At 45.6% G+C, this 16,678-nt stretch overlaps 1 protein-coding gene and 1 long non-coding RNA gene across 4 annotated transcripts in view; one reads left to right on the top strand and one right to left on the bottom strand.

Annotated features, from left to right (window-relative positions):
• The window catches only part of LOC140703761 (uncharacterized), a 343,653-nt gene that overhangs the window by 87,716 nt on the left and 239,259 nt on the right, over positions 1-16,678 (bottom strand). The window lies entirely within an intron of this gene.
• Positions 498-7,158, top strand: LOC110069919 (uncharacterized). Of its 3 annotated transcripts, none has more exons than XR_013542565.1 (6): positions 498-620; positions 2,329-2,560; positions 3,516-3,603; positions 5,133-5,220; positions 5,769-5,840; positions 7,020-7,158. It is a non-coding gene; the product is annotated as an uncharacterized LOC110069919 (long non-coding RNA). The 3 variants fall into 3 exon arrangements; XR_013542563.1 differs by having other exon boundaries at positions 6,061-7,158; XR_013542564.1 differs by lacking the exon at positions 5,769-5,840 and having other exon boundaries at positions 6,061-7,158.

The raw sequence follows: 16,678 nt of genomic DNA, 5'->3' as shown, positions 1-16,678 counted from the left end.
CCCATTGATCCAGAAAGATTCTCCGTCTTTCAGGTGAGGTTCTCGAGCAGGTGAGTCCTGGCCGTTGGATGTCCTCCTGACTCCTTGGAGAAGTCAAGACGCCCCCCAATTTTCATTAGATGGAAGAATCTGATGTGACCTCATTTCTCCTCGGTGTTGTGAGTCTCCCTTTGGAAGGAGAGAAACACAATCCGGGTCGGTCCGAGAGCCTTGAACTCCCTGCTCGTTTGTCTCCTTTTTCTCTCTTGAAATATTTGTGAAGAGACTCTGGTGACGGGGACTCTTGTGTCTCGTCTGAGTCTTTCCTTCCACCAGAAGTGGAAGAAATTGGGCCGCCCGGAGGAAGCTCCGCAGTCCCGCCATTTTCCTCTTTGGAGCCTTCAACGCCCCCCCACCTTGTTTCTGCCTCTTCCCCCCCCCCCCCCGTTCATGCAGGAGGGGGGGAGGGGAGGAACCTAGAGCTACGAAGGCGAAGGAAGAGCCCCTCCCCTGGACGCCATTTGAACGGGAGCCGGAAGCGAGGTCGCTGCGCCTGCCTCTTCCCCTTCGGCCCAAGAAAGGCGCCTGGAGGAGAGAAGCGGGGCTTTTGGGGCGCCTCCCGGATCGGGACCTGGACGGAGGTGGGCGCTGGAGGGGGGGCAGATAGGTGTGTGTGTGAGTGTGTGTGTGTGTGTGTGTGAGAGAGAGAGATGGCCGGATCGCCGCTGGTCCCCGGGGGGGGGGGAGGAGAGGGTGATTCTCCCGGCATTTCCGGCGGCGCCCCATTGTGTTTCTCTTGCTCGGCCTTCGTGCAGGACAGTTTTTTTCCTCTGGGTCTCCTCGGGAGGAAGGGGAAGGGGGATCTGAAGGGGAGAGAGGAGGATCTCGGGGCCCAGATTTCCCCCCTCCCCAGGAGCAGGGAGACCAAACTCCCTTGCAAGGCCCTAAGCCTTCGGCTGTGTCTGTGTCTGTGTCTGTCTGTGTGTGTATGTGTGTGTGTCGGGGGGGGGGGTTTTAAGGAGACCCTGCCTTCCCTTGAGTCCCGCGAGCATCCGGTGGATGGAAACAAAGGAACGGGAGAGAAAGTAACTCGCCTCCCATCTCCTCCCCCCCCCGTTCCTTCTAATGACGAAGGACAACCCCCTCCCCTCCTTTAAAAGGACAAAAGTCCCAGGTGGGGATGGTGAGGCAAAGGGGGCTGCGATGGGGCGGGCAGGCAGGAGGTGGAGGACTTGGGAGGGGCGGGCAGGAGAAGTGGGGCTTACGAGGGTGGGGGTCACCTTCCTTCTGAGGGGAAACATCTTCCACACCTCTTGCTCTTTTCTGTGTGTTTGTTTCTGTGTGCAACTGCAGGATGGGGAGAGGGGATGATTCCCCCCCCCAACTTCCTTGTTGTGTTGGTTGTGAACACAGATTGTCTGTTTCTGAAAGGAAGGCAGGTAAGATAGAGAAGGCGGTGGATTTTCCTCCTCGGGATGATTCCTAGCGGAGGCTGGAAAAAAATTTCCCCAGGAATGGGCTTCACTTGGAAGCTGTTTTTCCTGCAGGGCCAAAACTATTCTGGTCTTTGGGTCCTGAAGGCACAATTCAGGGCCATCGGCTCTGCAAAAGACCTGCCCCTCGCTCCCTATCCCTAGGGAATCTCCTTCCTGCCCCCAATTCGTGGCTCTCTATGGGGTGGAGTAAAGGGGGCTTTGGAAAGAGGCCGAAGGAGCTCCAGTCCTTCCACATGGAGGGCAGGAGGAAAGAAGGACCGGAAGGCAACCTGGCCTCTCCTGGGACGTTCCATCTCCTGGCAGGTCTTTTACGGAGTGAATGGCTCTGAAGAGTCCGTTCCAGACCAAGTGGTCGCGAAAGGCTTTCTTTTACAACAGGGGCAGCCGACACTAAGACCCCCACCCTCAGTTGCCGCCTTTCTAATCCCCTGTGAGGTTGGCAGTGAGCTCAAAGGGAAGAGCGAAGTCTAAGCAAGGTTCAGAGTTGGAAGACAGCAGACGAGAAAAGTCCCGAGATCTGAACTGTGCCCGCTTTGGGTCGGCAACCTCACAACACGAGGCCCTTGACATGGAGAGCAGGGAGAATGAGGAGTTCCTTTGGAGACACGCCCTGCGTTAGGATCCTTGAAGTGACAAAAATAACGAATGGTCCCGTGAGAACAAGGCGCCTGGTCCAACCCTCGGTCCATGACATCACGTGGGCTCTGGTGTTTTCTAGATGTTGAATTTTTCTTACCATTCTTAGTGTAGTCTGGATTGATTCTTTTTCATGTTTGTAGAGTTGCTGTTCTTAACGTACAGCAACTGTATGCTGATGACACTCAGCTCTACATCTCCTTCTTTCCAACCACAGAGGATGCTGTTCTGCCCCTTCAGCACTGTTTGGAGGCTGTTCTGAAATAGATGCAGGAAAATGGGCTGAGGCTGAACCCGGACAAGACGGAGGTCCTGAGGGTGGGTGGCCCCTCTATTGGTGGTTTGGGAAACTCCCTCTTTTTTGGGGGGGTGACTCTCACCACGAAGAGTGAGGTTCGCAGCTTGGCGGTCCATCTGGATCCGACGGTCACCGTGGAAACTCAGGTGGCGTCAGTGGTCTTTACCTCCTATCTTGATGGCGGAGCCCTCACCACTCTGGTTTTTAATCTCGAGATTAGATCACTGTAATGCACTACCTTTGAAACTGATGAGGAAGCAACAAATGGTGCAGAACATGGCAGCCAGACTTCTTAGTGGGGTGAGAAAACATCAGCATATCTCTCCCGCTCTGGCTGCCTTGCATTGGCTGTCCATTCGCTTCCGCATTGATTTCAAAGTGTTAATGATGACACATAAATCCCTAAACAGTTTAGGACCTCGATACTTGATGGAACGCCTCCTCTCACCTATATCTACTGTACTTGTATTTTTCAAAAGCCAATTTAAAACATGACTATTTAGCCAGTCCTTCCCTCCGGGCACCACTTAACTTATCTTTGATTCTCCATCTTGCATGTCAGTTTATTGTTAAATTGTTGTGACATTGTATTTATATGTCAATTTGTTTTTATTTTATCTGTTGTGAGCCGCCCAGAGTAGACAATGTCTAGATGGGTGGCATATAAGTCTAATAAATAAAAAAATAAAAAAATAACTTTTAAACGTTGCCTTTTAATGATGTACTTATTCTGCCTTGGTTCCTTTTTAATGAGAAATATTTTAAATAAATAGTGGGACAAATACAATATTGTTTGCTGCTGCTTACATCATATGTGTCACCAGGAAGCATGTCCTGTTGCTCTCTGGTTCCCTGCTGTTGCCCCCTCCTCACTGGGGTAGTTGAGCTTTTATCTGGGAGCCCAACGTGAGATGCTTCCTCCCTCCCTCCCTTCGGTTTCTTTGTCAGCTGCCTTTCTGTCCCTCTTGTTCTGCTGCCAGAAGAAGAAAGAGGGGATGTAGAATTCAATAGAAACATGACAAAGGGACATCCCAGAAGGATATATTTTTATTTGGTGTATCAATGAAGCCTCCAGGCTGACCTTTTCCATTTTTCTTTTCTTTTAGGAAATGGTGAGACTGAGCTGAGTTGTCTTTGCTGTTTTTGGCACAAAAAGCCAATAACCAAATCCCAGATCCCTCCAACATTTTCAAGGTAAGTGAGATTTCAAGAGGTGGCTTAACTAGCCTTGCCACACACTCTCTTCTCTCAGTTTCCCTGGCCCAGCAGGAATTTGAATCCAGGTCTCCTGGTTTCCAGTCTGGTACTCCATCCACGACACCACTCATCTTCTTGGAACATGTGCAAAGTGTTGGTGTTTTGGGGTATAGGTTTTCTTTGTATCTTATTTAGGTGTATTTTTTTTAGGAAAAAAATCTCGATCCGGCTTAACCCTACCTCATGCTCACGAAGGGCAGGTCCTCTTGACTAGAGGCAAACCTTGGCCATCCTGATTTGGGGTGTGGGGGTTCCCCTTCAAGGCTCCCTTCTTGTTTCCCCTGAACAGACAATCCAGACTGAGTATTTTGCTTTGCACCATCCACCTTTACCTCACACTCTGATGATAACTGATTAACAGGTAACGTCATTTCTGTTCCCAACTTCTCCTTCAGTGGGAGGATAAAAGATACAATAGACTGAGGCTGAACCCAAAGAAGAAGGGGGTCCTCCAACTGGGAGCCCCTGATGTCTGTGATATGGGCGGTTCCCAACACACTCTTGGCATTCTTCTGGAGCCAAAACTGTCAGTGGAGAATCAAAGGGTGCCCGTGGTCTGACCTGCTCACTTCCCTCTTAGACGAATTGCGCCACTGCGTCTCTGCCTGGACGCCCGGATTGGTCCACGCGCAGATAGTCTCAAGCCTTCCTGGAGCAGATGGCCACACATTCAAAAATAATAATTGGAGATTTCATCTAGCCCGATATTTCTTGGCTGTTAGACTCTGCCAAGAACACAAGGTCCAACAAATTCCTTTCTGGGCTTGCAGACAATATCATGGTCTAGAAAGTGGAAGAGGCAACATTTACACCATGAGTTTCCTTGGTTGAGAGGACATTTGAACCCAGGTCCTGCCCCTACACACTTTATAAATGGCACTTCATTGGCACTCATAAGAGGCCTCTTCTGGTATTTGAGCTGCTCAAGGAGGGGTTCCCCCTGTTCCCAAACTTCAAGTCAGCTTCTGTAGCTGCTGGGATTTGAACCCACATCTCGCAAGGCCCGGTCCAACTCTCAGTCCACTACATCGCAGTGGCTTTGGTGTTTTCTAGATGTTGGTTTTGTTTACCATGTTTAGTGTAGTATTGAGTAGATTCTTTTAAAGGTTTGTAGACTTGGGGTTTTAAACTTTTAAATGTTGCCTTTTAATGATGTACGTAAGCTACCTTGGGCCCTTTTTAAGTAGAAAAGCAGAGGTTCTGGTTTCCTGCTGTTGCCCCCTCCTCACTGGGATGCGGGCAGCTTGTATCTTAGAGCCCAGCGTGAAATGCACCTACTGCCTGCCTGCCTGTGGTTATTTGTTGGCTGCCTTTCTGTTCCTCTTCTTCTGCTTCCCGAAGAAGAGAGAAAAATGGGGATATAGACCCATAGAATATAAACATGACAAAGGCACATCCCAGAAGGAAATGTTTTTGATTTGCTTTATACATAAAGCCTCCAGGCTGATCTTTTCCTTTTCTTCTAGGCAGGGGTGAGACTGAGCCGAGTTCTCTTTGCTGTTTTTGGGACCAAAAACAAAGGACCAAACCCTAGAGCCCTCCAACTTTTGCAAGGTACGTGAGATTTCAAGAGAAGGTTTAAATAGCCTTGCCACATACTCTCTCTCCTCTCAGTTCCAAGCAGGGATTTGAATCAAAGCCTTCTGGTTTCCAGATTGGTACTCCTTCTGCTATACGACATGGCCTGTCTGAACATGTGCACTTTGGTGGTGTTTAGAGATTCGGATTTCTTTGCATTTTATTTATTTATTTATTTATTTATTCATTCATTCATTCATTCATTCATTCATTCATTCATTCATTCATTTATTTATTTATTTTAAGTCTCTCAATCCTGCTCACCCCAAACCCCATGGTCACCAAAGGCAGGTCCTGTTGATAAAGAGGCAAACCTTGGTCATCCTGATTTGGGGTGTGGGGTTTCCCCTTCAAGTCTTCCTTCTTGTTTCCCCTAACACAGTGGTCCCCAACCTTGGGCCTCCACATGTTCTTGGACTACAACCCCCAGAAGCCTTCACCACCACCACTGCTGGCCAGGATTTCTGGGAGTTGAAGTCCAAGAACATCTGGAGGCCCAAGGTTGGGGACCACTGCCTTAACAGACAAGCCAGACTGGGGGTTTTGCTTTGCACCATCCACTTCTACTTCGGACTCTGATGATAATTGATTAACAGGTAACATCATTTCTGCTCCCACCTTCTCCTTGTTTGGGAGGATAAAAGGGACAATAGACTAAAGTTTGATCCCAAACAAGACGGGGGTCCTCCAACTGGGTGTCCCTGATATCTGTGATTTGCATGGTTCCCAACACTCGCTGGGCGTTCTTCTGGACCCAACACTGTCAATGTACAACCAGATGTTGCTTGAGGTCTGATCAGCTCACTTCCCTTTTAGACAAATTGCGCAGCTGCGTCCCTGCCTGGATGCAATTGTCACTCCCCGGATTGGTCCACGCACAGATAGTCCCAAGCCTTCCTGGAGCGGACGGCCACACATTCAAAAGGGAAAGATGCAGAAGTAGTGGGAGATTTCATATACTGTATCCCGATATTCGTTGGCTGTTAGACTCTGCCAAGAACACAAAGTCCAACAAATTCCTTTCTGGCCTTGCAGAGAATTTCATCCTTGTTAATGAGGATGAAGTGGTGGGAGCCGTAGGTGGGAGTGGCCACCCTCTCTTGGAATTTGTTACACAGTGGGAAGGGGAAGCCGAGTGTAATCACACATTGCATTGTAGACTTCAAGAAAGCCAAATTTTGTAAATTTAGGGAATTATTGGCTGAAATTCCATGGACGGAGGCACTAAAGGAGAGTGGAATTCAGGACGGATGGGAATTTTTTAGAACTGAGATCCTTTTTTAGCATAATATATATTTTTACATAAAAAACAAAAAGACAATAATCAAAGAAATACAAATACGATCTCTCTCTCTCCCCTCCTGGTCCTTACTCCTCCTCTCCTTCCTTTTCTCTTCCCCTCATGTCCAACGGGTTTTTTCCCCCTTTTCTTCTTTGTCCCTCTTCCCCTCATTACTGGCTTGGGCTCCCTCCACTTTCTTGGGGCAGAGGATGGTACCCTTTTGCCCCCTTTCTCTCATGGGGCTCTTGTGAATCTATTCTTCCCCCTTTTGGGATTCTGAAGAAGGATCTGAAGAAGCCACTGCTCCCTTGGGGAACTCTGGAAATAGAAAAGCAAGTGAAAGATCTGATTATTAATCTTCAGAGGCGCAGGGCTCTTTAACCCATGGATTGACCTTGAAGTTGCCTTGACAAACCCCCACAGGCTGGCTGGTGGGTCTTCTCCATGAGCAAAGGAGTGATTCCAAAGTGTAATGAGGTTCTTTTTCAACCAGGGGCGCGTGGGTGTTGAAGGCGGGAAAAAGAGTCGGAGGCTGATCTAACTTTTCAACATTAATGGATTTATTATTAACAACAGCACTACGCTCAGTGGAGTCAAACGGATCTAATAAACTGTTATCTTGTAAAAGCTTATACTTCTTGATTCGCGTGCCATTATTTACTTCGTTCTCCTTTAAAAGGGAACCAGGCTGAAGCGTTCCCCGTCTGTCAGAGGCCTCAAAGGGGTGCTCCGTACCACACAGACCGTCCCACAACAGGGGTGTCGAGCCCAGTCCCCCTCAGTTGGTTTCTGCTCAAAAGAGAGACCAGGACGGATCACCTTCCGGCCCCCACACTGGTATCGGGCTATACTGTCACGATCCATTCCAAGGGGTTGAATACACATCCTTTCACACCGGTTAGCTCCGGTTCAGGCAATAGTCCTCCTCCTAACTGCAAGTTAGGGAAATCATTCAAGAGTCCTGTAGTGCCTCTGGAGTCGCGCATAGGTTCGGTCTGAATCCTGCGACTTACTGTGCCTCCCAGTTTTCCGTCCGCAATCAAACTAAAAACGTGCGTGTTCTCGTCCCCTTTTATATCTTCCCACACAATCAAATCCAACTCCTCCCCTTTCTCCTCTACTAAACACACCTCTGTAGCTACTCTGTTCACTACCTCCCCTTGATCCAATTCAATCAATATCCCCTCCACGCATCTGCTTTCGGTAGAGGACGGCGCACTGCTCTTCTCCTCGTCACGCAAAGTAAGGATTTTAAAAATGATGTAGGAAAGGGAGGTGAACATTTCTGCCCGGACTCCTCAAGACTTCATTCCCAAGCCTGAAACAGAAGTCAGCAGATGGAAGGGAGGCAGAGCTATGCCTCCAGCTCCGTGCTGGGTTTTATGTTTTGACTGTTTTGGAGTGCTCCAACGCTCAAGAAGAGCTTAGATCATCACCTGGCAGATATGCTTCGACTGTATTCCTGCGTTGATCGGGGGTTGGACTTAATGGCCTTAAAGGACCCTTCCAACTTCACTTTTCAATGAGTCTATGGTTCTATGATTCTATGTGTGTTTGGCCTCTTGGTGGCATTCCTAAATAGGCCGTCTGCTAATTGAAAGCACGAACCTAGGCTTGATAGGAGTAAAAGGAAAAAGAAGGAAACGAGAGGGTCTCTGCGTGGAGATGATGGCCAACTACTACCAGGACAGGAAAAAGGCAAAGCTACTCATCATCTTCTTTGGCTCAGTTTTTTTCCTAAAAGGAAAATAGTGCTCAACCTGGTGGGTCTCCTCCATGTGAGACGAGCAAGGGAGTGATTCCAAATTAAAGGAATTAATTTTATCTTTGTCCGGCCTCTGACTGGCATTCGTAAATGGTGTTGGTGTGGGGCCAAATCCAGAGGCTTTATATGGCTCTTGCCTTTCCAAAAGCTTGGGAGTCAGATTGGATATGAAGCTTGTAAGAGCACTCTGTTTGTGGAAACAAACCTTGGAACTAAAGACAACAAGTTTACAGAGAGCCTCTTAACTGGCTGCTTCCAATCCTCCCACTTCATTAGCAGAGTAAAGACGCAAACGTGAAAAAAATGCACGGAGAGAGTTCTGATACAATTTATGTATTAGACTTAGTTAGATATATGTACATGGCAACATATACTTTGGCATAGACATCTCAGAGCAACATTATATACATATTCAAGTAAAGCAAATGGCCAGCAAACTCACAAGTGAGTGGAAAGGATCTGTTCTGACTTTCTTGCTTGTATACACAGAACAGCCTATCGCTGCACATATGGCCATTGATCATGTTTAACAAGCATTGCATAAGCTTGTCCTACCTGTATGCCATCCGTCATCCATCCACGATCAGGCTTGTGACTAGTGGTAATATGTTTTGGCTGACCCAAAGGTAATCTATGGTGCTGCACCTTATACCAACCATGAAAGTGAACTCTCCAGGATAATCTCCCGTGGTAGACCCATTCAAAATTTGGAGATTGAGTCGCTTAGCCATTGCTGCTAGCTGGGAGCCAGCAAAATTTGCTTTGCTGTCTCTGGAGAGTCGTGGGTAATCAGCTCCACAACTCTGTTCAGCTCCGGGCCCCTCGTTTAAGGGGGAATCTTTTGGCCCGATTCTCACATTGAAATCACCCCCCCCCCCAGTGTAATCCCATCTAAGGGACATGGTGGCGCTGCAGGTTAAACCGCAGAAGCCTCTGTGCTGCAAGGTCAGAAGACCAGCAGTCATAAGATTGAATCCACATGATGGAGTGAGCACCCGTTGCTTGTCCCAGCTCCTGCCAACCTAGCAGTTCAAAAGCATGCAAATGTGAGTAGATAAATAAGTATCATCATGGTGGAAAGTTAATGGCATTCTATGTCTAGTCGCACTGGCCATATGACCACGGAAACTGTCTTCAGACAAATGTTAGCTATTCAGCTTGGAAATGGGGATGAACACCATGCCCTAGAGTCGGACATGACTGGATATTTGTCCAGGGGAACCTTTACCTATAATCCCATCCACAGGGCTTTCCAATATTAAATCGTCTATATAGCCCTCCAAGGTAGACCAGGTGCTCTTGATATGTTCCTTTGCCTGTTGGGGGTTGAGATAGATATTAACCACCAAGACCATTAGATCTTTAAATTTGAGGCAAATTGTCATTGCCAAGTGCTCCAAAGAGAGCAGGTGTCTACAGCGCACTCCTAAGGGGATGGAAACCAACGTACACAGGCCTGCTTTGAGCCTCTTGGGCTCAGCACTGATTGTAGTAGGCATCCTTCAGTCTCGAAAGACTATGGTATCGTGCTCTGTATGGAGGACTTGGAACAGCGTCTAGTGTGGCTGAGGAGGCCAATTCGAGAGTGACAATCCCTTCCACACTGGAGACAAATCCAATCTGTCCCCTGTCCAGCTCCCTGGTTTTGCTTCCTTTGTGACTTCCTCTTTGCCTCAGCCTGCTGTACAAGGGTCTCTTCAAATTGGGAGAGGCCGTGATGTACTGCCTGCCTCCAGGCTGAACGATCAGATGTCAGAGTTTCCCATCTGTTGAGGTCTATTCCTAAGGCCTTCAGATCCCGCTTGCAGATATCCTTGTATCACAGCTGTGGTCTCCCTCTGGGGCGATTTCCCTGCACTAATTCTCCATATAGGAGATCCTTTGGAATCCGACCATCAGCCATTCTCACAACGTGCCCAAGCCAGCGTAGACGTCGCTGTTTCAGTAATGTGTACATGCTGAAAATTCCAGCTCGTTCTAGGACTACTCTATTTGGAACTCTGTCCTGCCAGGTGATACCAAAAATCCGTCGTAGGCAACGCATATGGAAAGTGTTCAGCTTCCTCTCCTGGCGGGCACAAAGGGTCCAGGACTCGCTGCAGTACAGGAGTGTGCTCAGGACACAGGCTCTATAGACCTGGATCTTGGTATGTGTTGTCAGTTTCTTATTGAGCCATACTCTCTTTGTGAGTCTAGAGAACATGGTGGCTGCTTTCCCAATGCGTTTATCCAGCTCGACATCTAGAGAGAGGGTGTCAGAGATGGTTGAGCCAAGGTACACAAAGTCATGAACAACCTCCAATTCTTGTGTGGAGATGGTAATGGAGGGAGGTGAGTCCACACCCTGGCCCATGACTTGTGTTTTCTTCAGGCTGATTGTTAGTCCAAAGTCTTGGCAGGCCTTGCTGAAACGATTCATGAGTTGTTGGAGGTCTTCAGCAGAGTGGGCAACAATGGCTGCATCGTCTGCAAAGAGGAAGTCCCGCATGCATTTCAGTTGGACTTTGGTCTTCGCTCTCAATCTAGAGAGATTAAAGAGCTTTCCATCTGATCTAGTCCGGAGATAGACACCTTCTGTTGCAGTTCCAAAGGCATGCTTCAGCATGACAGCAAAAAAGATCCCAAAAAGTGTTGGTGTGAGGACACGAAACCAGGCCTTCTCGGCGGTGGCTCCTCACCTTTGGAACAATCTCCCTCCTGAGATCCGAGCGGCCCCTACGCTGGGTACATTTAAAACTCAACTCAAAACATGGCTTTTCGTCCAGGCCTTCCCTCCTGCCAGCATTTAATTTAAAATAATTTAATTTTTCTCCCTTATTTACCTATCTTTTATTATTTTTTGGTAAGGTAAAGGTAAAGGTTCCCCTTGACAATTTTTGTCCAGTCGTGTCCGACTCTAGGGGGCGGCGCTCATCCTGCTCTTCAAGCCATAGAGCCAGCGTTTGTCCGAAGACAATCTTTCCGTGGTCACATGGCCAGTGTGATTTAGACACGGAACGCTGTTTACCTTCCCACCGAGATGGTACCTATTTATCTACTCGCATTTGCATGCTTTCGAACCGCTAGGTTGGCGGGAGCTGGGACAAGCAACGGGCGCTCACTCCGTCGCGTGGATTCGATCTTACGATTGCTTGGTCTTCTGACCCTGCAGCACAGGCTTCTGCGGTTTAGCCCACAGTGCCACCACGTCCCATTTCGCCACCACGTCCCATTTTTTGGTATGTTTTTGTTAATAGCTGATGTTTATGGATTAATGTATATATGTTGTTTTTAGCTGCTCAGAGTGGTATAAATATACTAGATGGGCGGGATATAAATCAGATAGATAGATAGATAGATAGATAGATAGATAGATAGATAGATAGATAGATAGATAGATAGATAGATAGATAGATAGATAGATAGATAGATAGATAGATAGATAGATCTTTTCCAACCCTCTGGCCAATGCTGTGTTTTCCACTGATGATGATTAAAAAATAGGGCACTGGTGCTTTGATATTGGGCTGTGTCACCAGGGTGGGTGACATGACTTTTAGCCTGGTTTGTTCCTTTTTGTACACCACACACAGAATGAATAAAGTGGGTAGAGAAAGCACCCCCCCCCCGCGCGTTGGCTGTCTCTAGCAAGCATGTCATTGCTAGCACCACTCTGGCAGCCACTGATGATGATTAAATCCTCTGCAAGCTAGCAAAAATTTAATGCAACTTGCCAGGCACGTTGGGCACCTTACTACTTCCTATACCACCCCATGGCTAGAGTGCAATGTGTTCCAGCAAAAATAGTGCACATCTTTATTAAATTTGTTGCATTCTGCTAGTTTTGTACATAGCCTGGCAGCCATTGATACTGACGATATATCCTGCTAATTCGGTACACAGCCTGTGTAGATTCAATAATATTTTAATTCAAATAATGTGTGGTTTCCTTCCCTTCAAATCAAGGAGATAATGTCGGCGTATATAAATTTTTTTGGAGGGGGAAAAAGGCAAAAAAAATCCCTGAACCCTGCTCCAGGGTTTGCACAAAGAGCCCTGTGGGATATTCTTGGTACAGAAATATAAGATAAAATGTTCATGGCTCCTTGTGCCAGGCAGTCTCTCTATCTTTGGGAGGTCAATGCCAATAGGGTCCTTCCTAAGCAAAAAAGCTAGGTATTGCCTGCTCTGCCTTTTTGTGGACCAATCTTTGAGTTTCCCCTTGAAGGGGGAGACTGTGATTGCTAGGCTCTTTGGATCGTAAATCAAGTTGGAATGGTCTTTCCTAGTGGCTGTTTATTTATTTATGTATTTATTATTAGATTTTTATCCTGCCCTTCTAGACTGCGTCTACTCAGGGTGGCTCACATCAAAATCATACATGAAAACAGTAAAAACAATCATTTAAATCGACAATATTAATGTTAATCAAGATGGAAAAGTAAGCAAAAAGACAATCAGAAAGAAGCAGAAGTCCCAAATGGGTGTTGAAGCAGAAGTCCCAAATGAGAGTTGAGAGTTCTTTGTGGAGAGCCCTTCATGAGGTGAGACTGTTCTCCTTGCTTACTGGAAGGAGTTCTTGTGGATTTCTAGGAAGGGTACCCTCTCTCCCTTGGAGTAGCTTTATAATAAATAAATAAATAAATAAATAAATAAATAAATAAATAAATAAATAAATAAATAAATAAATAAATAAATAAATAAATAAATAAATCCAGATGAGAGAAAATTTGTTTAACTGTCTTAGCTATCAGGAAGGTTTGTTTTAATAATGGGTCAATGTGTTTTGTCCTTCCTGGAAAATTACCTCATTCAGTTGGGTTGGAAATGGCATCCCCCCCCAATTTCCTCTGTGATAAGAGCCACAAAGTCGACCCAATTTCCCCAGTAAAGGCTTCAGAACAGTCATCATTATTCTGCCTCTTTAATGGAGCAAAGAAATCTTCTAGCTTGGAATGTTTGGAAACCGAGGACAGCTTTTCATTCCCCCCTTCCTCTTGGGAGAAATTCCTTTTCCTTCCCATAATGTTTGTGTCTTTGAAAGAGGTGATTAGTACTCACAATCGCTAGATTGAAGCCGCTGTGGGGGAAAGCCGTGAATATCAAGGTTGAAACTTGAACAAAAGAATTTGAAGGTCAAGATAATCCAGATAAGCTAAGTCCAAAAAAACAAAAACAAAAAAAAACTTACAGAGCTCCTGACTAGAGCTGCTCACACGTCGACATCTTGCCCTGAAGTACAATCATTGGGGAGGAATTGAGAAGGGAAAAAGTTAATATACTTTGAACCTGATGTACTTCTTTGGGTGTGGAAATGATCCTCCCTTCATGACAATTCCCCCCCCAAAAGGGCCCTCAGTGAGAGTCTTCCAACCTCAAGCCCAAAGGAACAATCTCCGGTCCAGCCTCATCCCCTCCCTGATTCTCTTCCCTCACATTTTTGCCTCTTTCCTTTCTCCTCCATGACTCAGGCAGAGCCCGAAACACATCATTCCTTATTCCTGCAGATTTTGGGAGTGATTGTTTCTCTTCGTTTTCTAATCTACCAGATGATGACCAGGAGAAGAAGAATTGCCCAGCAACATCTGGGGCAACCAGGGCAGGAACTCACAATCAAGCAAGAAAACAGAGAACTGAAATTAGGAATGGCCAGGAATGGACTTCACATGAAAGGACTGACACAGGGGAGAAACCACGTCAATGCATGTCATCTCAGTAGACATCAAAGAACACATGCAGGGGAGAAACTATATGCATGTATGGAATGTGGAAAGACCTTCAGGAGGAGTAGTATACTTAGGTCACATGAAAGAACTCACACTGGGGAGAAACCTTATAAATGCATGGATTGTGGAAAGAGCTTTAGCCGCGGTGGTGGCCTTTGGTCACATAAACGAATTCACACTGGAGAGAAACCATATAAATGCATAGAATGTGGAAAGAGCTTTAGTCAGAGTGGTGGCCTGAGGTCACATGAAAGAACTCACAGTGGGGAAAAACCACATAAATGCATGGAATGTGGAAAGAGCTTCAGTCAGAGTGCTCACCTTAGGTCACATCAAAGAACTCATACTGGGGAGAACCAGATCAATGCATGTCACCTCAGTAGACATCAAAGAACATTTGCAGGGGAGAAACTATATGCATGTATGGAATGTGGACAGACCTTCAGTCGGAGTTATCACCTTAGGTTACATCAAAGAACTCACACTGGAGAGAAACCATATACATGCATGGAATGTGGAAAGAGCTTTAGTCGTAGTGATGTGCTTAGGAACCATGAAAAAACTCACATTGGGGAGAAACCTTATAAATGCATGGAGTGTGGAAAGAGCTTTAGTCAGAGTGGTGGCCTGAGGTCACATGAAAGAACTCACAGTGGGGAAAAACCATATAAATGTGTGGAATGTGGAAAAAGCTATAGTCAAAGTGATAAGCTTAGGTTACATCAAAGGACTCACACTGGGGAGAAACCACATAAATGCATGGAATGTGGGACGAGCTTCAGTCACAGTGGTTATCTTAGGTTACATCAAAGAACTCACACTGGAGAGAAATCGTATACATGCATGGAATGTGGAAAGAGCTTTAGTCACAGTTGTGGCCTTTGGTCACATAAAAGAATTCACACTGCAGAGAAGCCACATAAATGCATGGAATGTGGAAAGAGCTTCAGTCGGAGTTATTACCTTAGGTTACATCAAAGAACTCACACTGGGGAAAAACCACATAAATGCATGGAATGTGGAAAGAACTTCAGTCGTAGTGATTCACTTAGGAAACATGACAAAACTCACATTGGGGAGAAACCTTATAAATGCATGGAGTGTGGAAAGAGCTTTAGTCGTAGTGATTCGCTTAGGAAACATGAAAAATCTCACATTGGGGAGAAACCTTATAAATGCATGGAGTGTGGAAAGAGCTTTAGTCAGAGTGGTGAACTTAGGTTACATCAAAGAACTCACACTGGGGAGAAACCACATAAATGCATGGAATATAGATAGAGCTTTAGTTGCAGTGGTGGCCTGAGGTCATATCAAAGAACTCATACTGGGGAGAAACCATAGAAATGCATGAAATGTGGAAAAAGCTTTATTCACAGTTGGTAAGGCATAAGGAGCTCATTCAGTTTTATGCTGGTTTCCACTGGAAAGACTAAACAACCAAATGCTGATGTAATGGAAAAAAGAGAAAATGAAGTGCTTTTGAAATGGCACTTGTGTTTTGCTTCTATCGTTAATTAACAGAGAGCTATCAGAAAATAGATGTGTAAACTTGTGCTAAAAATGAGAATAAGCACATATTGTACAATGAAAGCTTTTTAAAATTAGTGTAAAAAGAAAAGGATGCAAGTTCTGTGGCTAACTGATGAAAGAAAAGCAAGTAGTGAAGAGAGAAAAGCTGACATTTGTTTTAGAAGGCTTTACCCTCAAATAATAATAGTAATTGCATTTTAAAGAGAGAACCGTAGATTTTTTGTTTCATGGAGTACAACAGAACCATGAAACTGATGCTGTGTGAAAATCCTTGGAAGATCAGAAAGATAACTGTGAGGCAGTGACAGTCAGCAAATGATTTTAGACACGGCTGGGTGAGAACAAAATTTTCTCTATTTAAAAAAACTTTCAAAGTAAAGAATGCTTTTTTACTTTGTATATATTTACTTTTAAAGTTTAAGTACTTTTGCGTGTTTTTCATTGAAAATTATTTTTCCATTTTATCTGTGTATTCTTAGGAAGATTGAAGTGTTCTGAAGATGTCTTCTCTGTCTTTCTAGATTATGAGCTCCAGTGTTTTAATGTGTTTGCATTTAAAATCAAAAATGTCTTAAATTTTCCCCTTTATCTAAATTAAATTTATTGAATCTTTTTACAGGGTGCAAGGGTGTATTTTAAGTGAGCCTGCAGTTCTTGTATAACTGTATGATGTTTGGATTTGAAAATCTGTACCTACAGTTTTTTCCTCACACCTGTAAGACTGTGTTACATATTTTGGATTTAGTATATCTAAATATGGAATCTAGAGGTGATGTAAATAAATGAACTTGTACAGATTTAACAAGTTTTGGAATTCCCTGAAATCATTGCAACAATGAAAGACTTCTTCAGAGCTATACAGATGAGCTTCAAACTCCTTGTCACTGGTTGTCTATATGAGGGAGAAAGTCAGGCTGAACCCATCATGACTGGATTGTTGTCCTTTCCTGAGGAGAGGAGGGAGAAGCCCACGGAGCCCCAGAGACAACATATGACCCTTCAGAGAAGTGACACCTCCATGGGGAGAATGGGAAGATAGAGAGATGAGAAGGGCCACAGAGAAAACCAAGAGGATAGAGATCGTTCTGGATGAACTATCAAAGGTTGAGACCAATGAAGGGATGGGAGAGTCTGGAAATAAAGAGCCTGGGT

Source organism: Pogona vitticeps, chromosome 2, assembly GCF_051106095.1.
Source record: "Pogona vitticeps strain Pit_001003342236 chromosome 2, PviZW2.1, whole genome shotgun sequence".
NCBI classification, from domain to species: Eukaryota; Metazoa; Chordata; class Lepidosauria; order Squamata; family Agamidae; genus Pogona; species Pogona vitticeps.
Note: the sequence above shows the minus strand (reverse complement) of the source record. Positions and strands in the feature narration are given on the sequence as shown.